This window comes from Argiope bruennichi, chromosome 1 (genome assembly GCF_947563725.1).
Source record: "Argiope bruennichi chromosome 1, qqArgBrue1.1, whole genome shotgun sequence".
In the NCBI taxonomy this organism is placed as follows: domain Eukaryota; kingdom Metazoa; phylum Arthropoda; class Arachnida; order Araneae; family Araneidae; genus Argiope; species Argiope bruennichi.
In genome coordinates, this window is record NC_079151.1 from 148,251,790 (window position 1) to 148,278,106 (window position 26,317).

The following is a 26,317-nucleotide window of genomic DNA, read 5'->3' on the forward strand; positions in this document are numbered from 1 at the left end:
ATAAGCGCCAATGGCAAATACAAAACTGCGCTCTTCCTTTCTTTTCTGACTTCTACGCCGAGGAGTATAAAGATTGAAGTTGCAATTAAATTTACATATTATTATCTAAAATATTCTGGAATTGATATTATTTAAACATAATAAATAACTTCACTACAACCGTTATATATGGACAACCCTCGTATAAAATGTACCGTAAGTATATTTCAAAGAATGTTAAGAAAACATTTTACAAAATCAGTTTGAAAGTTTTATTCCAAACTTACACAGGGAATTTTCCCCATCATAATTTTAATAATTCAAAAAAGGGCTATATAAAAAAACAAATGATTTCTAATGAAGAACTTTTAATACTTTACTGAAATATAAATCGAAAATTTTATTTATATCATATACTTCAAGAAAATATAAAATGTGTACAAATCTCTTCATACATCTAAAACGGAAATTTGTACGAACAATAATAAAGTTATACATTTTTTTTCCTTTAAACTTTATATAAAAATTCTGAATATTTAATTAAAACCTTCGTTAATAAATATATAAAATCATTTAAACGTCTTTATAATTAATTTAATATAAATAATGCTCTTACGCTACTCTAAAAAAACGCGTATAAAGATATAAAACGCGTATTTAGATATAAAATTTGACAACACTTACAGCTTTTTTTCCCTCTATCAATACGAAAAAGATTATTGAAAGAAATATTTGAAAATGTAATTATGTTGTATAAATGTAAATATTTTTTATTAAAATAATGATTTTCTGCTTTTTTTTCCCCATCTTTTTTAATATGAAATACAAGACTTAAAACCATAATAATTTAATGCACACCGTTAAATTTATCTATTAAAATTTATAATTTACACAAAAACTAAAATATCTTATTCAAAGATGAATTAAAACTCGCACATGGTTCATTTGCCTACGACATGTATCACTGCATTTAGTTAAAATTTTAGTAGAAATTATTTGCACACAAAAAAAGATATGCATTCCTTCCAGTCAAGTTTGAAGGATATCGGAAAAGTTATAAATTCATTATCTTCGCCTTTATCGATGCGAAAGTTTTTAAGCTTTTGTTGAAGTCGGTTTATTCTCAAAAGAACTAAACTGCAGTCTTTTTGTACTAAAGCTCTGAAGTATGAAAGAAAGTACGATCTTTAATTAGGTAAAAGATCCTTCGCAGCCTGCACTTGATACTTTTGTTATCAAAAGTATCAGCAGAGCTCCTTCACACAATTTAAAACTAAAGAAATCAATTTCAAAATGCGTGTGTGTGATAAAAAGAATCAATAGATTTGGTTATTTTTATCGGTTTAGTTATCATATCGACACCATCTTAAGTCATAGTATATATTTTTATTCCATAACTGATTCTTTAATTTTTAATGAACATTTTCCGGTTTTTCGCGTTCAAAAGCAACAGTAAAAATATTTAACGATCATTCATTTAGATCATTCATTTTTTTTTTTGTTATTAACAGAAGTTTCAATGAATGAAAATAATGTGATCTTTTGCGCTCATTTAGACTGAATCAAAATCTGACGCCGCCGTTTCTCCGACTCCAAATGAAAAAAGTTGGAAAATTTTGTTTTATTGCGAGGGCTTTCCATTAATTAATTTATTTTGAGTTGCATATCCCGTTTCTATCATTCATAAATATACGCTTTAATATTTATGATTCGATTTTCAAGAACGTAGTTTCGTTCAATCTGTTTTCTCGCCCAGATATATGAAAAACGATTCTGCTGAAACGCATAATACGATGCTCTTACTGAAAGATTTTGAGATTTATACTATCTCTAGTTACGCTTGTTGTCGGGTGTTCGTTGCTTTCGCGAGTGTCCCGGACAAAGCTATTTTTTTTTTCACATAAATCGGGAAGATTTGAAATCTTCATTCTTTATTTTTCATGCAAAAATAGATAAATGGCAAATGGAATTAAGTTATCTAATATGAGTTTTGTATGAATTTATTTTCTTTAACTCATAAAATAACCAGAAGCTTTAAATCATTAGATAACAACCATGAGTTTCTAATAAGCCCTTATTTCCAATTAGAAAAGTTCACTGCTTTTGAAAACTTTTAATTTTTAAAAATATTGGGAAATATGAGCTTATTAAAAACCCAATTTTATTTTAAATACAACGAATTGATCCCTTCATTTTGTGCCCCAAAGCCACGTACCTTGCCTGTCCCATCTCAGTTACGTCACTGCAGAGTGAGAACACGGAAATTTTAAGGGCGGGAATATCTATCGGATTCTACAATTCAATATTCGAAACCCACAATAATTCAGAATTCTCGCTAGCATTCCAATTATTTCGTTGAAAGTTTCTCAATAAATATATTCTAGCCATATCTATTTTTTGCTTTTCAATAGTCAATGTTTTTTCATCTTTCCTGTCTCATTTCTACATTTGCATGAAAATCTGAAGTCACGAAAAAAAAAAAAAAAAAAAATGAGGTTTGAGGAGCGAAAACGTGTGCGTGCGTTGTCAAGTGCAAGTCATGTGAACAGCAAAATCCTTTTTCAACAAAGAAAAAAAAAAGTCTCTTCAGAAAATTGCATGAGATTTGTGGGTTGATTTGAACTGAGAAGACTAGATTTCCTGAATCTCGTTCGTAGGTGATCTAGATATTGAAAGTTTAAGTCTTAACAGGTTAAGACTTAAGTTATTAGTCTAAACAGGATGGTCCAATAACGTTAACAATTATACAAAAGACCGCATGAGCCTATAAACAATATGTAGTTCCATTCAAAAGAATGATGAAGTAGAGCAGCTATTCATCACTTAAATAAGAATGCTATGCATTGCAAGAACTGGAAAACAGAATATTTCAGATGCTTACTTTTAGATATTCAATCAAATTCATTGGATAACTCAATTAAATCAGTACAAAAGTTATATGAACCATTACTAACTAAAAGATGGAATCATTCCATACACTTTATTTCAAATCGGACAAAATACAAAAGGCATTTTACAGAACTATTATTTCAACCACAAGAGTCATTTTTCCTGCGGTTTATTAAGCACAGACTCAAGAAACGAAGGCAGGTCTACTAGCGTAGATTTAAAACGATTACTTTACACAATACTCTCAATTCCATTATCGTGCAAATATTTCAATTTCCCAGATTTTTAAAATATTTTTTAACTGTAACAATGATAATTTGACAACAAATTAAGATATTTAAAGCTTGCAGTATATAAAGTGTTGATAAATAAGTTCCATAACTGAAAAAAATTCCCTCCTTTTTTTTTTCTCGATTTGAATAATTATACGTATATTATAAAATTATTCAAAAAATAGTTGTTATTAATATTCTCTTTGCGAGAAGTTGGAAAAAAATTGCAGTTTTTGAAAGGCATTTCATCTTATTGACAACTTTAGCTAATTCAAATATACTAAAATTGCTTATAAAAGCCACATACCAAACTAAATCCATCTAGATTCTATTTTCTTTTAAATCATCGCATTTGCAAATACATGGACTTCTTTTTTAATTTTTTCAAACTCGAAGATTAATATGGAAAAGTTCAAGAAAATCTAGACTGAATATTTCAAAGGAAACAATTCTTCCTCGACATAGAAAAGAAATTAAAATGAAATCTCTTGTAAAATAACTGATAGCTGATATAAAATTGCATTTTACTTACCCAGATTTAAATCTCCATTAGGAACTACACTAGAACTGGTTCGTTTGTCGGAAAATAATTTGTAACTGCTGCAATCTCTAACCATGCGGAGATAAAATTTAATACAACTTACTCAAATGACTAATGTAGAACTCCGATGAGCGAACAAATAGATAAATATTCACCCCTTCTTCCCTGGTGGAAATAAACAGTAGCAGTATATACCCGAGAGGACAGAGTCATTCGATTGGGTAGCGGCTACTATTTTTTCCGACAGAATCCGATACTTCAGTGGCGTTCAGATAAGGTGGCTTTTTGCAAATATACAAGGGTCGACTATCGATTAGGAAAATTTGCCTTCTGTTATGTACGCTTCAGAAATACTACAGCAGATAATCGCTTTCCACTTCCGTAAACATCTCGTTTATAGAACACAATCTTAGTGAAATAATTCACAAAAGGGTAAATCTTTGTTCAGATAAAAGATATACTTCGATTCTTACAAATGAAAAATCAGAAGTAAGAACAGATACCATGAATGATGCATTGAAGGGTATGTCATTTGTAATGAGTTTTCGAAATAGATTGGGTTCATTGACCCTTTTACCTCCCAGGGTAAAAGAGTTTATTTATTAATCAATTTTTTTTAACTATCTGGTATAAAACTGCTATTTAAGAAACGCAGAAGAATCGACCTACTACAGAAATATGGGATAATTGAACAAAATACAAACATAATAATAAGAAATCGCTAATAATTAGCAAGAAACTTATTATGTATTAAGTAATCATTATTCAATCAAACCTATTGAGAATACTTTTTTTAGGGGGGGGGATCAATGGTCATAAAATTCCAAATGTCGATCGTTTGCACTTCAGATTACGAGGAAAAGAATCACGCAAAAATTCAATCACAGCCGTGATCGGTAGTTTAGCCGAATGTAAGCATTATAAGAAGGCAATAGATACAAGCATTGACAAAAACAACAAATATTTTTAATTTAATTAGTATGCGAAAAGGAAAAAAAAGTTTTATAGTACTAAGGAAATTATTTTTTTCTACATATTATATATAGTTTTGGTCCGTTTCACAAGTTCCAAAATAAGTACGGATGATTTTTAACTTTTATAGCAAGTCTTTTCCCCTTTCCCTCTTAGCAGAGTATGCTGAATAACAGCTCAGTTCGAACTACCCTGCTGAATAACCCCCCTGAAATAACATCCTTCACCAAATCGTAAATGATAAAGAAGATGCGATGCGCCTCAAAGAAGGCAAGAAGAGTTTTTAAGTGCTTCTGTAGCAGTATATTAGTCTAAGTCACTCAGTTATAATAATATTGCCCCCCCCCCGCTTTGAGATCTCTTACGACGTTTCGCGAACTTAGGTTTGGGGTTGGTAGAGGGGGGGGGCGTGGATTTATATCTTAGCGAAATTTCTCTTGAATTTCTTTTTTATAACCTGAAGGGAGTGGAAAAAAGCGTGAAAGCAGAAAAAATATTAAAATAATAATAATACATTTATAATTATGAATACTAAATTGAATGGCGAACTATAGAAGCATTTTGTACGCATTCTGCATAACTTTCCGAGTAATATTCAAAGATGGTTCAAAGTAAGTTGGGCATTTATTGCATGTGTAAAAGATGAAAAATGAACAATAGGAATTTCCATGTGAATTCGAAGTCAGATAATGTCTTGAAATAATATTTTACGATGGAAAAAAAATGGATTTATAACGAAAGAAATTTATAAAATTCTGAAGGACAGAGTAACTTGGCAAATATAGTTTAACTTATATAGCTAAATTTCTTAATACTAGCAACCAATATTCTCACTGTATTCAAAAACGTGAGGGAAAAGCCAAACAAGTCGACTGTTCAGTTATTTTGCCAAATAAGCAAAATAACTGAAACTTCATTTTTAATTCATTAATAGCGTCCTCATCTGAAGACAGTTAACATTACTCTTTCGTGCCTAAACGGGTCTCGTTTACCTTATGCTTTTTACCCAACAATTCAATGTGTATTCCCAAATTCCTTAACGGGTTTCAATTAGTATAATCAGATTCGCATATTCTTCTAAAGTCAGTGTCATCATTTTGAAATTTGTAGTATTTTTATATGATTTATTTTCGAGTAATCGATTATGTATTTATTTTTATTTTATTTAAATTTTTTATATTAATTTATTTGTACTATTATTATTATTATTATAAATTTTTTTTACATCGAGCAGGTAATGTCTTCCTTTTTGGATATTTTACAGCAATTCAGAAATATTTTTAAACTTACATATAAACAAATTTTTAAGTAGTCTTTTGTTAGTTAATTTTTTTTATATAGAGAAGAAAATAAATAAGCCAGTAAAAATGAAAATAATCTTATAGTTCCTTTCATCTTTGAATTTTACGAATAGGACTTCAAACAAAAATTGTTTTCATAATATTTATGCATTAATGTTCTAAACGAACCTAATGATTCACATAAAAATTTCCTAACATAGAAAATACTGCGAAAAATAGTTGAGATGAAGCAAACGAACTATTTTTCTACCATACCTTAGTGCTATCTGTGTGATGATGCTTCCCTCTTTCCTCATTCTAATGACTCACTCCCTTCCACCCTGCAAGTCCATGAAAATGGAGTTGTGCGCTTATGATACTAAACTCAAAATGCTATTTGATCTTCATTCGTTTTTCCTATATATGTATATGTATGTGTGCGTGTGTGTGCGCGCGCGCTTGAGTAATAAATACACTAGCAGTCCAAACGAATCATAATAACAAAAAGAATGTGTTAATAAATCCAAAAATAATGCAGGAGAATTTATAAATATAATATTTTCTCTCATACAAGAAGGTTTAAAATATAGTAATTCACTAAAATGTCAAAACAACTTTTTATTATTATTATTATTGACTTTATGTATAATTCAAATAGGAGAAAATCAAGCGATGCAAAAAGTTAGCGAAAGTAATAGAACAAAAATATACATTTGAGATTTTTTTTTTCTCATAACAATTTTGGAAAATAATAATTCAATACATTTTATAATGACCATTTCAAAATTTCGAAAGCTAATCGAAGGCAAATTAAGAAAAAAAACACTTCAGCAAAGCAAGCAAAATTTTCTCTTTGTGTTCAAAATGTAGACACAAAAAAATAAAAGAAGTGTTTTCATCGTGATCCATACAAAAAATAAAGCGGTACTTACATTGTTATAAGAGTCAGAATACCTTCCTAAGAGGTGGGACCACACACAGAGTTGAAGAGAAACACTCCAGCATCACAAGACCCGTTGTTTTTCAGCAACAACCTACACCATTCAACTCTTTCCCTATTATCTGAGAAGCTACTCTAACCCTGGTCTTAATCTAGTCGTCATATTTCTTTCCAAAGAGTACCTCCGGCTTAAACCATAAATTGCGAAAGCAAGGTCAGATAAAACGCACTTCAGCAACTAAAATACGAAAATAATTTTGGAATGGATTTGCTTCTTTGTAGATAGATTAACGTCAAGTAGAGCAAGAATCATTCACAAAAAATATTTAACAAAATTTTCTGGCGCTTAGAAATTTCAATTCATCATTGAGAAATAATTTGATCAGTCTCGGATTGTTTCATGTATAGAAGGACTAACAGAAAAGAAGTTTTTTTTTTTTTTTTTTTTTTGTATACATAGTAACTAGCAAAATTTTCATTTTTGCCCTTAAGAAAAAAATGTCGAAATCATTTAAAAACTCTTCGAGATTTTTGAACATTTTAGAGCTTTCACAATAAAAAAAAATAAAGAAGAATTTTTATTATTTTTTTATCAACATGAGAACGCATGAAGTCAAATCTGCAATAACCTGAATGGGTCAAATTTGACGCGTGGATCTTCCACCCAAATCGTAGAAATTTAGCAAATTTTGAACTTAAATCTGTCAAAGTAAAGTACTCTTTTTCTAAGCCCTTACTGGGTATCTTGCATTACGGTACAAAACTCCTAAAAAAGGGACACTTTACGAAAATTTCTTAACTTCAACTTTCTCTTTACATCGGATTTTTTTTTTTGTTTGTTTGTTTGTTTGTTTACAATTCTGGCGACCTCCTCACTTCTAAAGTGAAGAACGTGAATGGCGGGAGGCAACGAGTTCGTCGTCAGCTCAAAATTCTTAAAATAAGTATCAAATTCCACCTTCAGGAGAAGGTAAAAATATCTTCATCTGCAAAAGATTTTTTTTTTTTTTTGGCACAAAAGAAAAAACAGGCGCATACAAATAAAGTGTGCCCAACGTTGCATAGAGTACAGGAAATAAATAAATCCAAAACTGGTTTCAAATAAAATTATTAATATTTCATACGCATAGCAAAATGAATATCTAATGCATCACCAGATACAATAGCTATAGCTTACCAGAACCAACACCATCATTGAAAAGGGTATATCTCTGAATCTTAAACACTAAAACCAACATCTGGATTTAAAATGCTCTTTAAAATTAAAAATAATATTAAATCATAATGGGGAATAGCCAAAGAATAACAAATCAACACTATAAGAATGGCACTGCTATGAACAAAATAGGGTTATTCAAAAAGAAAGAATAGATTGAAAATATTTATTTCTGATATATGGCAACAGATAAAGACACACACGATGCATCAGTTGGTTGAGGATACTTCCGAGTGTTGTTTTCTGCATTCTTATAAACTCAGTAAAAGCAACGCTGATGTTTGTACACGAAAAATGGCAATGGCTCAGAAGAGCGCGCTTCATGTGTTGCAGTTTGCAAAATAAAACTACAATGCTGCATATGAAAAGGGAGATAGATGCTTGAGTGTATCCGAACAGCTTTCGTCGTAACCATAGGAAGTCCAAAAGCAAACAGACATGGAGATTCGCAGCCAACGGTATGGTGTAGGCGTGCTGCTCATCGAAATCTGTCCAAGATCCTACCATTCTTCAAGATTTGTCGCGAACAGCGAGTTCATATATTTATGACGAAGTGATTCTGTATTGAAGAGCTGGCTCAAAAAACCAATTACTTCAAGTATGATAAGATGCAGGCGTCCGATGCGACGTCTGCTGAATAATTAACGGAACTCGTGTTAAATGCATAAAACAAAAACTTGAATTTTCTTCCATCCAATGATCTATTGCATGCAACTCCATGTGCTGTCTTTCATCAGAAATAATTTTTCAAAAAATCTGCTCCTTCCTTTTAAACAACACTGTATAAGCAATCATTCAAGTACTTAACACTCCCCCTCCCCTCCAAAAAACCCTACACATTTACAATATGCAGAATGTTACAGATAGCAAAAGACAAAACATACGATTTAAAAATTCGAAGTTGCCAGCAGGATAAAGGGGAAAAAAAACGAAAGATTACCCTGAGCAATAAAACATATTCCTCTCGGCAAATTTGAGAGGAAAGGCAGATTCCTTATTTAAATTAATATCTCCAAATTCCTTGAATTCACAACAATGAAATATTGCATACTAAAGCGACCCTAAATAATGACTTTACTGATGAAGTAAATTTCAGCATTTATTGCAAAGTAAATAATAACATGGTTAGAATTGCCACATTTAAATAAATAAACAGTTATAGTCGAATACATCTAAAAAAACTAAGCTTCTGAAATTACCTAAATCTGGCAACTTTTACTTAAATGTTATCAATAAATATTTCTCCTTTATTTTTATTTAATTGGTTTATTTGAATTTATTAAATTTTTGTCAGCGTTTATGTCAATGATTTCAAAGTAAGGAAAGGAAGTATTCTTTAAACGATTCAATTTTTTTTTTCAAAATTATCTATCTGTTAATCTGTTTCTGACAAGTTTCAAAACTGATTATCTGTTAATCAACAAGTAACCAAGTCTAATGCAACCAAGTTAGTAATTGCAAATTATTTCTTAGTCCCAGACTTCTAAGAATTGCAGCGATCGAAACACTTCAAATACAAAAATTGTTGTTCTTATTGAGACATTATTTCGCTTCATTTATTTTTCTATCATAAATGAAAAGTTAAAAGAAAAAAAATTTCAACCGCTTCCACCATTTCTCCCTTTGTGCTAGATAACCCATCAACGAATGGCTCATTTTTTTTATTTAAAATAAAGTAACCTTAAAAATCGGGAAGGATGTCTTCGAATACAATTCTTTTTTAAATTTTAGGCTGTACCATTGTTCGTTTGCTTTTTCTTTTTAGGGGAAAAGTTTAATAGTGGACGGAACAAAAAACTTTAGCCTTAATCAGGTTTTCCGAAATTATCACCGAAAAATATACCAAAAGAGTTTTGATAAATAAGAGTTTATAAAATGAAAATCAAATATAAAACATATGAAAGTAACTCACATCAAGATAAATTAATTGTAGCATTTTGAAATTTTTAAAACGATAAAATTGTCATCAAAAGACTAAAATATTATTCCATAAAAGTAATAAAACGTGAAAGTCGAACGTTCTTCAAATTTTTGAAATAAAAGTAGTTTGATGTCATTCGTTTAAATGAAGTAAGCTTTCTGCATGCAAGCTTCTTTCGGCTAATAACCTTGGAATGGAATAGTATCAATTGAGAAACAAGGAAATTGCAAATTCAAATAAGCACATTCAATTTTTTGTGCACAAGTTAGAAAACGCACTGTCAGCAATACACAAAGATAACTCGGTAGTAAATCTTTTCAAAAGTATTCTGCTTCTTAAAAAATTTTGCTTTTAATCATTCTGCAGATAAGAATATTTCAACCAAGGAAATAAGAAGTACAAAGAGGCAGCCATTTTATAAAAATATATCACTGTAAATCAAGATTTCATTTAGTAAATAGATAAAATTGTTGAACTCTGACGGATAAAAAATATGAAAGAAAAAAAAATGCTAAACCTGAACTTCCTTGAACTGAAATCCAAGCTTTAGTCTACTTCTAAAAATTTTAAAATAGAAGACTATCTAGGTATTATTTAGGTATCCCATTTTATGCAATCATGTTTTTTCAAATTGCACCATAACCAATATAAATATTAAATGCCTAAACACGATTTAATGTGAAAACATAGTCAGGGAAATTTTTTAAATTTTTATTAAATTACGGTAATTAAAGAATTATTACTCACAAAATATGTAATATTTATACACGACGAGATAGATAATGTATGATGATGTTTTGAAATACCTTATACTCGACATTAGGAAGAGAGTAGAGAAATTCTATTTCACTATTCGTGGCATTAGCATTTCACACCCCGTAGATGTTAAAACAACCTATTTTAATTATTTGAGGAATGGTGAATCCCTTGCAGCTTTTTCGCTTTGAATTTCCTTACCACCGAAATCTAACTGCATCCGCCTTTAAAACAACATTACTTTCGGTTAATGCTTGCTGAAGATCTTCCGGTACGAAGACAAGATCAGTTGATAATCTACATAAGAAAAATGAGGAAAGAGTTGAGTACGATATAATAAAATGGATTCTGCTATTCTCGGAGATATTTTACAGAATTATTACGCATAAGCGAAAATGGACATTACTTGTAAGATATAATTTTCCGTTCGTGAATACTATAGAATGTTATGCAATCACCAATATTTATCATTCAATTTTTTTCTTCATCAAATACAGATTTTGCAATTATTTAAAAACATCTTAATAATTTACTCCACATAACTTTAATGTTCCAAAAGCCAAGGTGGTAACTGTAAAAAGAAATTAGCTTAAAAACGAAGAAACCAATCTGTAAAGAGTGCGATTCAATTTGACTTTTATCTTCGATCGGGAATGAGCGAAGATGAAATTCACTGCTTAAGGAGGGCGGACGCGTTCATACGTCCTTTTTACATTTCAAATATACCGTCCAATTAAACTGCGAAAGAAAATAATTGAACTTCGAAGGAAATCATGCAGGGAAGAGATTTATATCTGCAGAGATCAGAATGCTTCGTTGAAAAATACGGTTCGTCATCGATGAATCTGTTCTGAATCGTCATCTGTTGGAATAAAAGAAACAGACTTTCGACACTTAAGGAGCACCAAGGAATAAAATCACAAACCTGTCTGATTGCAATCCATATTTTGAACATCAGTACAAATGAGACCGAGGAAGAAAAAAAAAAAAAGTAGACCTACAAACACTTGCATAATATTTCATCCCGGATACACAGGGGTTTAGCCTCAAATGTGTTATTGTGATCAAAAAGGAGAGAGAATTCTTTATTGCAAAATTTCTTCAAATATCCTTAAGAATGACATAAAGAGCGGCAATATGCAAAATTTGATTTTATATTAGTGTCCGAAGATAAGTTCGCGCTCAATGATATAAGAATTTTAATCTGGTCGATTTTGTGAAATGATGAACGTAACGGAGCAAAGAACAATTTTCATTTATTGACAACAAAAAACAAAAGCATCATTGAAAATGATTAAAATAAGTGCAGAATCCACTATAGGACAACTATGTTCTGGTAAACCATTCACTTCGACCAATTATCGACAAGTCGATTAGCTTGGACGGCAGGTGTAGAATGTTCGCCGTTTAATTATTGCAATCCTTTCCAAACAAGTTCTTATACGATTTCATACTTTTTTTTCAAAAAAAAAAAAAAAAAAAAAAAAAAAATTTTAGGTTTGCGGCGTTTTTCGAATTATTTCTAAAACAACTAAAAGTTCAAGAAATGTTTTATCTAGGCGATTCTTTTTTAAAATTCATTTCACCAGTACTAAAATTTAGCACAATACTTTGGTTCGAGGAAAAGTTCAACAATCAAGTGAATGGCGCTTGAAAGGTAAATCAAGGCCAAAGTGATTAACAAAGACAAAATTACTGCTAGCGACCTTTATAATTTAAAAACTCAATTAGAGTAGAATTTTTACACAATAAATCAAGATATCGGCTAAACCAGGTACAATTCAGAGATTTTTCCAGCTTATAATACAGAAATGACAAAAGTACCAAAAGTTAAAACTAAATTGCCATTATTCATAAATGTTAGGGTTTGGATTTAAAAAAAAAGTGACAATGTAACAGAGTCTATGGATTTTGGGAAAGATTTATAAATCGATTAATCGTAGAATTTCAATACTTCAAGGACAAATAACGCAAGGATTTCAATATTTGATCGGATGATGGAATGAATATACAATGTTGGTGTTTTGATGATTCTAGTACCGATTCCCTGTTTACTTTAGGGTCAGGCCAGCTGTAGAAACAATCTTATCTTGCATAATGAGTGACATTCAAGTTAACCATTTTATCACATTCTTGTCAAGATAAACAGAATGTGATAAAATTCAACTTCTCATCCTAAATGGAACTGATTATTTTGCACGTGACAGTTTCATTCTGGTATCCATTGCTGGAAGAAAAAGGTATGGCATTAAGAAAGAAAGCGTTTATTTAATAACCAGAAAACGTGTGCGGCGACGTTTTGAACACAACTGTCACGCACCATGATTTGATTCCATTGTGTTCAAGAAGTAATTATGCAGATTCAGCTTAAAAAATGTTATGTTCCTGAATTCGCGATTGATTAGAGAATCCACATTCAAGGAAACTTAAGCAACACACCTTGTAACAGGCGAGTGACGACAGCGAGTCATATGCCAGATATAATAGCGCATGTCATTTTACTACACTTCGTCATTTGATACCACGAAGAAAGATGCGGAATGCATTCAGAAAATAAATGGGAACGCCACATGAGTATGACCCAAAGAATTTCAAACATCTGTTACCAGTTTTCTTCCTCTTTAGAAACGCTATCAATATTGTTCTTTCAATGCTTATAAAATCAAAGATTTGAATGAAGTTAGTATAGAAAATGAAAATATTTACATAGAAGTTTAATTGAAATACTCAAAACTGCTCTACTCTGAAAAATTTTAATGGACATCTTGTATTCAGTCATTTTCATCAGCAAAAGATGACTTCGTGTTTTATTGCATCAACCCAAGAAACTTAAAGAGTAAATCAAATTGTGTAATCTTTATTTTCAAATGCAAACTGAAAGAGGGCACTTAATAATAAAATGTCACATTAACTGTTGATAGCACTTCACGTGACATTTTATGTGGAAGATAAAAGCAGTATATCATTCCTCATCATCGAAGCAGCTGCACAAAGACGGGCCATTCGGCCATTTTATGCAAATTACGAAGCAAGCAAGTGGCGGACGTGGACGTTTTGCAAATCTAAGCATTAGGGTGCCTTTCTTTCGCTAAACTGATCCATTTCCACATTTTAGAATATTTTTAATTCCTTTAAGGTTACTCTTTTTATTTTATTCATTTTGTGAAAATGAAAATGTTATTATTTGTTGCTTCGTGGTTACGCGGCATGCGTACAATATTATTTAAGTTAACTGTTACATAAATTGCAAAAACAAAACAAAGTGAAACAAGCACGAACTTAACCGATTATACTCGACAAAATGTTAATATTACCTTTATATTTCATAATTCACAGAATTTTTATTTTGTACAGATTTATTTATTTAGAAACTAGACTCATATTCTTTTAATCGACCTATTTGCGGCTCTAGACAGCAACCTACTCCTAGTTGGAAATTCTGACGGGCAATGAAAGCATAATGTTTGTAAAATAGATGTTTCGAGCAGAAATCCGAATAAACCGAGAATCTGAAATTCAGGTTTCATGTTTTTAATAACTTAAAATCGGAAATATTCCCCCACCGATATTTTCTTACACTCCTATCTATGTGTGTGCCTCCCCAACTTTTTTTTTTTAATAATGAACAAAGAATAACAATAAAATTGCAATTTTACTAGCAAAAATAAAAACCTTGTGGGAATCATCTCCCCAAAACTTTTTCTTATTCTTGAATACAACTGGCATACAATCGTTGCCATGAACTTAACATTTTTACTGAATCTATCGTGTGATCCTTGGCGAATAATTCCTGGCATATTATCCAAGAATCGAATCTGTGTTTTAGATGCTTTTTTCCCAACCCACTGAAATAAAAAAATTGACACTAAACTCTTCTTTTAGTGACAAAAATCACAAATCAAATTTTATATATCTAAGTTTTTGCGTTTTTGAGTTATCGCGTTCACATGTTCCCGAAAGTTCAGGTTGAACAGACCATTGTTGGATTTGGCACACGGGTTCTACACTCACAGATATCTAAATATGTGCTGAATTTTATCCATCTAGCTATCTTTTTTAGTTAGCGTATTAACGTATATTCGAACAGCCGGACAGACAGATTTCGCTCAAAATTTGACAGAAATCTATAAATTTGGTATAAAGACCCATTTCATCCGTCTAGCTCAAAGTGTTTTAGAGTTATGGCAGATATTTCTTTCAATGTGTTTTTCGAACTCAGGAAGATCTAAAAGTCAAAATCTCGATTTAGTTTTGTTTTTTTTTACTCTTCTTATACTTTCTCTATACTTTATCTATGAAGTATAAAGAAAGTAATAATATTTTTAAACGATATATTATAATATCACTTTAAGATACAGAGTAAAATCACACAATGTAAACTAAATGAACAACCGGAAAATCTAAGAAACGCTCATTTTAGAACTATAAAAATACAACGAAAGGCACTACATTGGAAACACTTCAATTGAATTTGATTACGCCATCATGCAACCCCATCTATTAACTGTAGCACATTCAAGTGGCCAAATAAAAGAAATGAACCTATTTTCTAAGAGTGGAGTGTTTAATATCACAATCCAAAAAACAATTTCAATACTTCTCTTTACAAATTTTTGATATCATAAATGTGGTTTAAGATATAATCATCTTCATTATTTTTAAAATTTTGTACTTTCAATTACTTGAATGCAAAACTGAAACCACTAAAAGATATATTATCAAATAATACCTACAAACTATCAAACAATAATTAACGCATTATTAACTATCAAAGAATAATTAACGCGTTGACAATTAATGTATTAATATTAAACGACGATTAACGCATTATTATGGTTCAATTTATTGGAAATGGAAATGAATAAGCCAAAGATTATCTTTAACAACGGGAATTTTTTTGAAATAATATAAAAATTGAAAAAAAAAATAAAAATATTAGCTAAGCATTTTTATGATATCCAAAATATAGTAGACTTTGAGAGTATGAAGTAAGAACTGCGTGCCAAATTCCTTGCAGTTGCTGCGTTTTATACTCATAAAAACAGAAACACAACCATACAACCCTGTAAGAATGGGCGGAAAATATTTTTTAATCGGCGAAAAGCGAGTATGAAATACAAAAATATTTCCAAAAATGCTACTTTCGGATTTAACGAAGTACAAGCCATCAAACATCATCAGTTATCGCATCATTATGTCGAAATTCTTTAATGACCTTACTCTTTAAGAAGTGCTGGCCATCTGGGAGGTGCGGCGGATACTATGGGAAGATCAAGAACTAAAATAATATTCAGAAAAATAATAGCGGGATGCAAAATAGGGTGGAAGAAATTTTACTGGAAAAAAAATCAACGAATTTGGAAGTGTATGAAATTTACAGATATATTATAGTCTAGTGCAAATTTGCAACATATTATAAATATAAGGAAAGTAGATTTACGATCCTTTACCTCCCCGACAAAGTTAGATTGTATATAGTATTTTGAAAATCCATACTATAAAATGTTTAATATTGTTAGATCTAATCATGTCCATTCTAAAGAAATGTCCCTCTGGGTTTCAAAACAAGCTCTCTTTCAATCAGTCACAGGTAGATCTGTTTTCTTGTCTACGAAGTAATTCTGGCAATGAAATTGTTTCAACTGGAGAAGAAAGTTCCGCACAAACTACACAATCTTGCAATGGAAATGTAGAAACCGTGAAATTCGTTGTAGAACCATATATTTGTACAAATAGGATCGAATCTGACAAAAATGACAATAACAAATATGATCAAGTGAGTATAAGTGATCCAGGTTTATGGCCAAATACTATAAATGATAAGTTTAGAATGCTTTGTATTAAAATTGGATCTGTACAATATAAAGGTGTTTTTTCTAAGAATGCTGAAGACTGCTTAAAAAGATGTACGTACTGCTTAAAAAGGCGTCAAATGGTGAAATTCAGCTTCGTAGCTGCTTAATTTATTCAAAAACTCTCAGTATTTTATTTGTGTTTTATACTGTTTTCCAAAAAAAAAAAAAAAAAAAAAAAAAAAAAGAGGAAATGAATAACCTACACGATTTATAGGCGACTATAATGATTGGAGAAAGCTGTCAATTGTAATTCAAGATCATAAGCGTTTTAATTGTTACTTTGTTTATAAGCTTGGAAAGAATTACTAAAGCGACTAAATATATGTTCGACTACAGATCAACTATCAACAACAAATCAGGCTACTATAAATAAGAAAACAGAATGACTTAAATTATTATTTCAAAGAATTATAGATGTGATTTTTTTTTTTAGCATGTAATAATCTTCCACTTTGAGAAAGCCATAAAATAGTAGAAACGCCTAAAATGGAAATTTTTAAAATTTAATCGAAATATTAAATGAATACGATTATGTGCTAATAGATCAAATAGAATAAAAAGAAAGAGAATTTTGAATGCTGCAATGTTTATATTGCTTATTTTCTGCTTCTGCAAAAAGATGGGAAATTCTACAAAACCATTTAAAAGTCAGTTTTAAACTATTATGGACACTCGTTCGGGAAGCCAAAATAGATTCGATTAAAGTAAAAGTAATGTATTCACAGTTTGAACCAACTTGCAATGCCATAGAAGAATTTGATACAAATACAGCGGTATCTGATGCTAACAGTCTATTGGATTCAATACAAGAAATGCCATTTATTTTATGTTTAGTAGTATGATTTCCAATATTGCCCCAAATTAACACTATCAGCAAAATATTTCAATCAAAAATAATTGTTCTTGACTGATTTAACCCTTTAAAGGGCCATTTTTTTCTAGTCATTATGTTAAAATATTTTTAGGCTTGAAATTAGAATAAGGAAAGAGATTCATTTAGCTTATTAGATAATTATTAATTAATCAAATTAAATTTAAGTAACAAATCAAGACACATCATTTTGTGTGAGATAAAGAACTGAAGCATCTAAGTTTCTGACTTACTAAAAAAATTTGTCAGAACTTATGCCAACCTACATAATTTCATACAGAGATTGATAAATTTGGTGCGAAGTATACTTCCCACGGCCTTAGAAAGGGTTAATTTAGTCAATAAAATTAAAACTGAAATCCAAAATTTAGGAACAAAATTTAACACCATTTTAGACGAAGAAAAAAACGATCGCACCCAGTTTGAATATTTCAGAACATTCTCTTGAATGAATTCGAAAAAGAATATTATATATATTTTCCGAAATAGAAGAAATAGAAAACCCAGTTGAGAAATTTATATGTTACTTTTTTAACACTGTAACTGACACTGCTATTGTACAGATAGAAGATAGATTTGAAAGTATTTCAAATTAATCAGTGATATTAAAATTTTGGAAAAACACGACTTAACAAATATACCAACAGCTTTGTAAAGATTTATAACAAATATGTGGATGAAAATCTAATCTATATAAATCATGGATAAAAACCAAAATTGGTTTGCTACAGGATATGATTTAAAATAAAAACACAGAAGACATACTGAAATATATATTAAATAATAATTATAATGAGTTATTTCTAAATGTATTAACTGTGTTAAAACTTTTCTTTATGTTGCCAGTTACTACATCAAGTGCGGAGCGCTCTTTCAGCAAATTAAAATTAATAAAGAATTGTCTTTGGTCAAGCATGTGTGCAGAATGCTTAAATGCACTTGATATATTAAGATCGAAAAAAAAAAGTAAATCATTCTAAAGTAATTAATAAAAAAAACAAAATCGCGCATTAAATAAATATACAATATTAATATCTGTTCGTGCTTTTTTTTTTACAAAGATTTTAGGGTCCCAAATGGTTTCTTGCATCCGGGTCCCTTTATAGAGAAGGTCGGCTCTGTTGGTAAGCACGAAAGTAATGTTAAAAATATATCCTGTCATTCGGAATGACGGTCATTCAATTATAAAAAATCTAACATACGAGTCAGACCTTTGATTGAGAAGGTCGTATTCAGATATGAAAACAGTGTCGGAAAAACCACGTCTCTTTTAAAATTATTAATATTGCCGCATAATGAACTACTGATATCAATTCCTGTGGCTTGGTTGGCAAGACACGAGACTGTAGACCTTCATGACCCAGGTTCGAATACCAGCCAAGTCAGTTTTATCCAAAGACTGGAATTTTAATTTAAAATGTTATTTATTATTTCTCTAGTTTCTAGTTGATTCTAGATCTTTCTTTAAATGTTCTATCTGGATGTTTCTCGAACATTCTGAGAGTGTATATAAAGTCAAGTGTCACCAGTTGTGGTCGAGTTATCGGTCCTGTACGCTTGAGAGTTACTTTGTTTGAATAAATCTGATTACTTGTTCAACCTAACAGCCTTGTTATTTCCAATCTTCGTGACAAGTTTGGTGGAGGCGCCGGGTACTTATTCCTGCAACCGTGGACGATAGCGAAAACCTACGGAGGAGCCTTCGATTGAGAGGATTATCTCCCGAATTTGGATTTTACTCTCCAGAAAGCAGAAAAAGGACAAAAATGTCGGTAGAAGCCAAGCCCGTAGTAGTGACTGTTCCTACGCCCCAACAACTGAGGAGCCCATCGACATTCTCCGGAACGCCTGGAGAGGACCCTCTTAAATGGCTAAAGGAGTATGATCGAGTTGCCCATTTCAACAAGTGGGATGACATGGTGTGTCTCGCCAATGTATATTTCTTCCTAGATGGCACTGCTAAGCAGTGGTTTGAAAACAACGAAGACAACTTGAATTCTTGGGAAGCGTTTAAAAATGGATTACTAGGACTTTTTGGTGACCGTCAAAAACACACCAAGAAAGCCGAAGAACAACTTAAATACAGAGCCCAGCGCCCAGGGGAGAGTACGCAGTCCTATATTCAGAGCGTATTAGGTCTCTGCCTAGAGGTTAATCCATCGATGTCTGACTGCGAAAAAGTGTCACACCTAATGAAAGGTATTGCCGAAGACATTTATCAGGCCCTTTTAATGAAAGAAATCACCACTATAGCTGATTTCACAAAATGGTGCAACTATATAGAGGATATGAAGCAAAAGAGAGTAAAACGACAGAGATTTGAGAGGCTACCAAACGTCGTACCTGTAGCATCTATGGAGGACGAGCCAGATTTGACGTCCCTCATTCGCAGAATAGTGCAGGAGGAAGTTCAGCGGTTGGTTACCGAACTTAAAGCACCTTCGGAACCATATTCCCAGTCGTTAGAGGACCTGGTGCAAGACGAAGTCGTAAAAGCTTTGGCACCGGTTTCAGCAAAACCAACCGAACCTCGACCAAGACCATCTTATGTAGCTGTGGCCAGACGAACCAGAACCCCTGCTCAGAGGTTGCCCGTACAGTCAAGAAAAACTGATATTTGGAGAACTGCCGACAATAGACCAGTTTGTTTCCACTGTGGCCGTCCAGGACATGTTGTGCGCTATTGCAGAGAACGGAAAGCTGTATTTGACAATTATCGACGCCGCCAACAGAACTTCGAAACTGACGCTGAAGAAGAAGAATACCGCCGACCAAATACCATCCGCCGTTCCACACCCAGTCCATCTAGAGGCCGATCCCCTACACGCCGTTTCAGATCACCGTCCCCGTATCGTCGATCCAGTCAGTCGCCAAGCCGCAGAAATGAGGAAAACTGAACGGAGCGACCTTCCTAGGAGGTGAGGCCGCATGCAACGGAAATCCTCCATCGGCCGCCAAGATGACGGGAAATCAACTGGACGTCATTACAGATAAGAAACCTATACGTGCTCTAGTTGATTCTGGAGCCTCATTTTCGATCATTTCCGATAAGTATCGACGGTCGTTAAAGAAGGTTTTGTTTTCTGACACCAAAAACCTTGTACTGAAAGTCGCTGATGGAAGTTTCATCCGACCGATCGGAAAATGTATCCTGCGTGTTCGGATAAACAGCCGAGAACTGCCGTTTGAATTTATTGTTGTGCCGCATTGTAGTCACGAAATAATCCTTGGATGGGACTTTTTAAAAGCTTCGCAAGCCGTTATCGACTGTGGTCAAAGTGAACTATACGTAGAAGACATTTGCCAAGACGTTGCCACACCAGACACATGGAAATTGTATGCCACAAAAGACTACACACTTAAACCCCATTCTGTGACAAAAGTAGCAGTATCAGGATGCCATGTTCAAGGAGACCTAAACGTAGTCATTGATGGTAAGCAGCTGCTCTTTGAGAGAAACATCGCCGTGCCATCCATGGTATCCTTATACCATAACAGGAAAAGTGAAATTTGGGTTGCCAACTTGCAGTCCACGAACAGAGTAATCCCTAGAGGAATGTGCATAGGCCAAGCCGAACCACTGGATGGGGGACATTTATGTGTAATTTCTAGCAAGTCAGATGACATCGATGCACAGCAAGAGACACCAAACGTCGAAATGGATTGTTCACCGATGTTGTCACCAGAGTTGAACAATGAACAGAAAAACAAACTAGCTAAACTGCTACGACGTTTTACTGCAATCTTCACGAAGACTGACAAGCAGACAGCTGCACGGACGAATGTGAGACACCGGATTCACACGGGTGATCATACTCCAATCAGCTAACGAGCCTACCGAGTCTCATCGACCGAAAGACGCATCATTCGTGAAGAAGTTCAAAAGATGCTCGATAACGATATCGTCCAGCCGTCTGAAAGTCCCTGGTCTTCACCCGTTGTACTCGTGAGGAAAAAAGATGGAAGCTGGCGTTTTTGCGTTGATTATCGCAAGCTCAATGCGATCACGAAGAAAGATGTGTATCCTCTTCCTCGTATCAATGATACATTAGACTGTCTGAAGGGCGCCAAGTTCTTTTCTTCCATGGACCTTCGCTCTGGATACTGGCAGATAGAAGTAGACGAGGCTGATCGTGAAAAGACGGCATTTATAACACCCGAAGGATTATACGAGTTTAAAGTCATGCCGTTCGGACTTTGTAATGCCCCCGCGACATTCGAGAGAATGATGGACAATTTGTTGCGCCATTTCAAATGGATTATGTGTCTCTGTTATCTAGACGATATAATAGTGTTCTCGGAAACTTTTGATGACCATCTCACTCGATTAAGACTTGTTTTAAAAAGCCTTCAAGATGCTGGTCTTAAACTCAACCCGAAGAAGTGTCTTTTCGCGGCCAGAGAAGTAAAAATACTGGGCCATCTTGTATCTAGTAGTGGCGTTCGTCCTGATCCTGACAAAGTGAAAGCCGTTAGCAATTTTCCTACCCCCAAAAACGAACATGATATACGGAGTTTTCTTGGCCTTTGCTCATACTTCCGGCGATTTATCAAGAACTTTTGTTATCTCGCTGAACCTTTGCAGATGCTGCTAAAAGGTGGTGCGGAGTTTCATTGGGGTCATGAAGAAATGAAAGCTTTTAACAGTCTGAAGAAAGCGCTTACGTCTGATCCTGTATTAGGAATGTACGACGAAAATGCCCCTACAGAAATTCATACGGATGCCAGTGGTTATGGTATTGGAGCTGTCTTGGTGCAAATCCAGAATAAAGCTGAAAAAGTAATCGCATACGCCTCCAGAACTTTGACAAAAGCCGAAAGAAATTATTCCAATACCGAACGGGAATGCCTCGCCATTGTGTGGGCAATCAACAAATTTAGGCCATATATATTCGGAAAACATTTTACAGTTAAAACCGACCATCATTCGTTGTGCTGGCTTATGAGTTTAAAGGATCCTTCAGGAAGGCTTGCAAGATGGGCCCTTCGACTTCAAGAACATGATTTTTCCATTCAATATAAAACCGGTAAGAAGCATAGGGATGCCGACACTCTCTCGAGAAATCCAGTGGAAGATGAGACTCATACAACAGACAAATCCCTAGCCGTTACCACGAGTATGAACCTTGCAATAGAACAGAAAAAAGATCCAGACCTTGTAAAAATTAACATTGACAACAACAGCCGATCCATAGAAAAGAAAGGATTTGAATTAATTGACGGGGTTCTATACAGAAAGGATTTTGATCCAGCTAGAGAAAAGTGGCTACCAGTCATTCCGAAACATCTACGAGTCGACATACTTCGACACTTCCATGACGCTCCTTCGGCAGGCCACCTTGGTTTCGCAAAAACTTAAGACCGAATCCGCAAAAGATTTTGGTGGCCAGGGATGTACCGAAATGTTGTCCGATATGTCATGCATTGTCGGGATTGCCAAAGACGAAAACCTATTCCTCAACGACCACCTGGACGATTAGTTTCCATCCCTCCAGCTATAGCACCTTTCCATCGCATTGGGGTTGATCTCCTCGGAAGATTTCCAAAATCTGGTCGGGGAAACAAATGGATCATAGTCTGCACAGATTATTTAACACGATATACCATAACAAAAGCCTTGCCGACCGCCGAAGTCGAAGAAGTAGCAAAGTTCTTGCTCGAAGAAATTATTCTAAAGCATGGAGCTCCACGAGTAATTATTTCGGATCGGGGAGCCGTTTTCCGAGCAAGACTTGTTTCCACCCTTGTTGACCTGTGCAATATCGATCATCGTTTCACGACGGCGTATCACCCTCAAACAAATGGACTGACAGAACGCTTTAATAAAACTTTGACCGACATGCTGTCCATGTATGTGGATACAGAGCAGAAAAATTGGGACGAAATTTTACCGTTTGTGTCCTTTGCTTATAATACCGCTAAACAGGAGACGACAGGTTTTACGCCTTTCTTTTTACTTCATGGACGCGAAGCCGAAACGACGTTAGATACAATGTTGCCATTCTCTCCCAATGATGTAGATGATGATTACGTCGCTAAGATGGTTGCCAGGGCTGAAGAATCAAGACAGTTAGCCCGAGTGCGAACCCTGAGTGCCCAAGATAAAGACCGTCGACGTTACAACGCCAAACACCGAATGGTATCTTATGCTCCTGGAGATCTCGTATGGATTTATACTCCAGTCCGAAAAGTTGGACTCTCCGAGAAGCTCTTAAGGAGGTACTTTGGGCCTTACCAGGTTTTACGCCGTTTATCAGACGTAACATACGAGGTGCAAGATTTTGACCCTGAATCCCGAAGAAGACGACCAAGAGACGTTGTCCATGTACTGCGAATGAAACCATACCATGATCCCGACAAGCAAATTGAAATTGAGGACAGTCAAAATGAAAATGTCGTACCTGCCGAAAATCAAGAAATTTACAAGGGTCCCATGACACGTTCCAGAGTAAAAGCCCTTAACCTGATTGACAGCGGGGCGCTGTCTTTCTTTGGAGGGGAGTAATGCCGCATAATGAACTACTGATATCAATTCCTGTGGCTTGGTTGGCAAGACACGAGACTGTAGACCTTCACGACCCAGGTTCGAATACCAGCCAAGTCAGTTTTATCCAAAGACTGGAATTTTAATTTAAAATGTTATTTATTATTTCTCTAGTTTCTAGTTGATTCTAGATCTTTCTTTAAATGTTCTATCTGGATGTTTCTCGAACATTCTGAGAGTGTATATAAAGTCAAGTGTCACCAGTTGTGGTCGAGTTATCGGTCCTGTACGCTTGAGAGTTACTTTGCTTGAATAAATCTGATTACTTGTTCAACCTAACAGCCTTGTTATTTCCAATCTTCGTGACAATATTTTTAACGTGCATACAATAATATTTGGAACCCAAAATTTCGCTCAACATGTTTTTTTCGTAAAACTGTGTTTTTTCGGGGAAATATTTAGATACGATTCACATACAATTACATATGAATATTTTTCAATCTCGCATCCATCAGCGCTATTTCAAAGAAGTTTCAAGTACCAATCTTATCTTCCTTATAGCAACAATGCAAGGACGACAAAAATTGACGAGGTGGCGCTATATGACATTGGCAACCTGACAGCACACAGAAAAAGACTCCAATAGTTAATTATAAAAAAAAAAAAGGATTGAGGGGAATAAAATCGCAGAGGGTTTTTTCCCCCCTCCCAAGAAAGACATTTGTATAGATAAACTTAAAAAGCAAAACCCTATTTAAATATAAAATTTGATCCAAATCGTTGGAACCGTTTCCGAGATACACGAAATATTATATAATATAATATTATAAACAAAAGTTGCTTGTTTAAAGTCATACGATAAATGCACTGATTTAATACACAGTGGATATAAAATGGATTGATATTTTGCTAGGCCAGTTAGAAACACACCATCAGCATAAGAGCAACTGATTTATAATTTATATGTCAGATAATAAATTATAAATTTATTGCTCAAATCGGTTGATTGCTTTTTTTTAAAACTGAAAGTCTTTTCTTTCTACGTCAATGAAGTAAAATATTTTTTTTATGAGTTGGAATTATGAGTGAACATACAATATTTCTTTGTATTAAAAAAAGGGACTCCCTCAGAATGAGATAAATGGGGAAATCATAAGAGTTGTCCCAGAGAAAGACTCCCATTTTCTTCTCGTTGCTACTTTATCGCATTTTTTTTTTTTTTTTTGACAAATAAGCGAAGAAAAGTAAACGAATCAAATTCGGCACACAAATTTAACATCTACTCTATAGACACCCATCAGATTTTGAGCCTTACCAACACGGAGTTGGATTTATCACTATGCTTTCAGAAGTGATAGCTCAAAAACGCAATGAGTTCGGCATGCGGTTGAGTGACTATAGTTTTACTTTCTTTTAAATCAAATTTTGGCTTCAGCCTGTTGGAAAAAACACATCTAAAACACACATTCGGTTTTCGGACACTATTTACCGCATGCCAAGGATAAATCGCCAAAAAAAAACCTGCCGAGACGATAGATTCAGTAAAAATGCTAAATTCACGCCAAAAATTAATATTTCGTAATTATTGAATACAACACCATGCAAGACGTTCTCTGCCTTACCCAAGACCCACCATTCTTTGCGGAGGGGTAAGATTTTTTTTTATTATTATTTATGCGAGAAAGTTTTGGGAAGACCACTCACGCTGGTTCATATTATCTCTGAACTATTTCTCGTCAAGCTTTAATGCTGGAAAGGGGGAGATTTTCATTCTGAAAAGGTTTCTCTTACCTTTGTTTCAATACGCATCTTATAAAAGAAATAAGAAGATATATAACTTTTTAAAAACATATAATAATCTCGCCAAAAAGAAGATAAAACAATGGAAATATTTGCACAAAAGCAATTACTACTCTTTTCTTGAATGTGACAACACTCTGTGCATTAGTATAATCTACAGCAAAAGATCGAAGAAAGTCCGCAAACGTAGAATGTGTTTCAAATCCCTTCCCCCATTATAGAGAATTCTTGTTGTTTGTAAATCATTGTTGCGTATACACTCCAAGGGTTATGCAATTATATTAAATTTACTTTTTAAATTTAAATGCTATTAAAAGCAGACTAGTTTAGTTATATTAATCTCCCGTTCAAAACAACACTAGGACTATTTGGGGACGGACATCGTCATTTTGAACCTTGTCAGATGACAAGGACGACGCCTAAGTTGGCAACCCCCCTCTCCAAACTTCTACACCCCACCAGCGGGAGGACGTTTGGCCCTGACGGATTTAACGTGCAACAGACCCGCTTACATGACGGTTCTTCAATGGAATCGGGTCTC

The 26,317-nt window shown here is 33.6% G+C and overlaps 1 protein-coding gene across 4 annotated transcripts in view; it reads right to left on the bottom strand.

Annotated features, from left to right (window-relative positions):
* Positions 1-26,317, bottom strand: part of LOC129980076 (multidrug resistance-associated protein 1-like) — a 111,627-nt gene that overhangs the window by 58,210 nt on the left and 27,100 nt on the right. Inside the window, exon 1 of one of the 4 annotated variants that reach the window (XM_056090769.1) lies at positions 6,866-7,001. The exons of 2 other annotated variants lie outside the window; for them this stretch is intronic. The gene's annotated coding sequence lies outside the window, so the exon portion shown is untranslated. Of the gene's footprint in view, positions 1-3,672; positions 3,823-6,865; positions 7,002-26,317 lie in introns of those variants that run through there. One more of the 4 variants, XM_056090772.1, reaches the window with a different exon arrangement.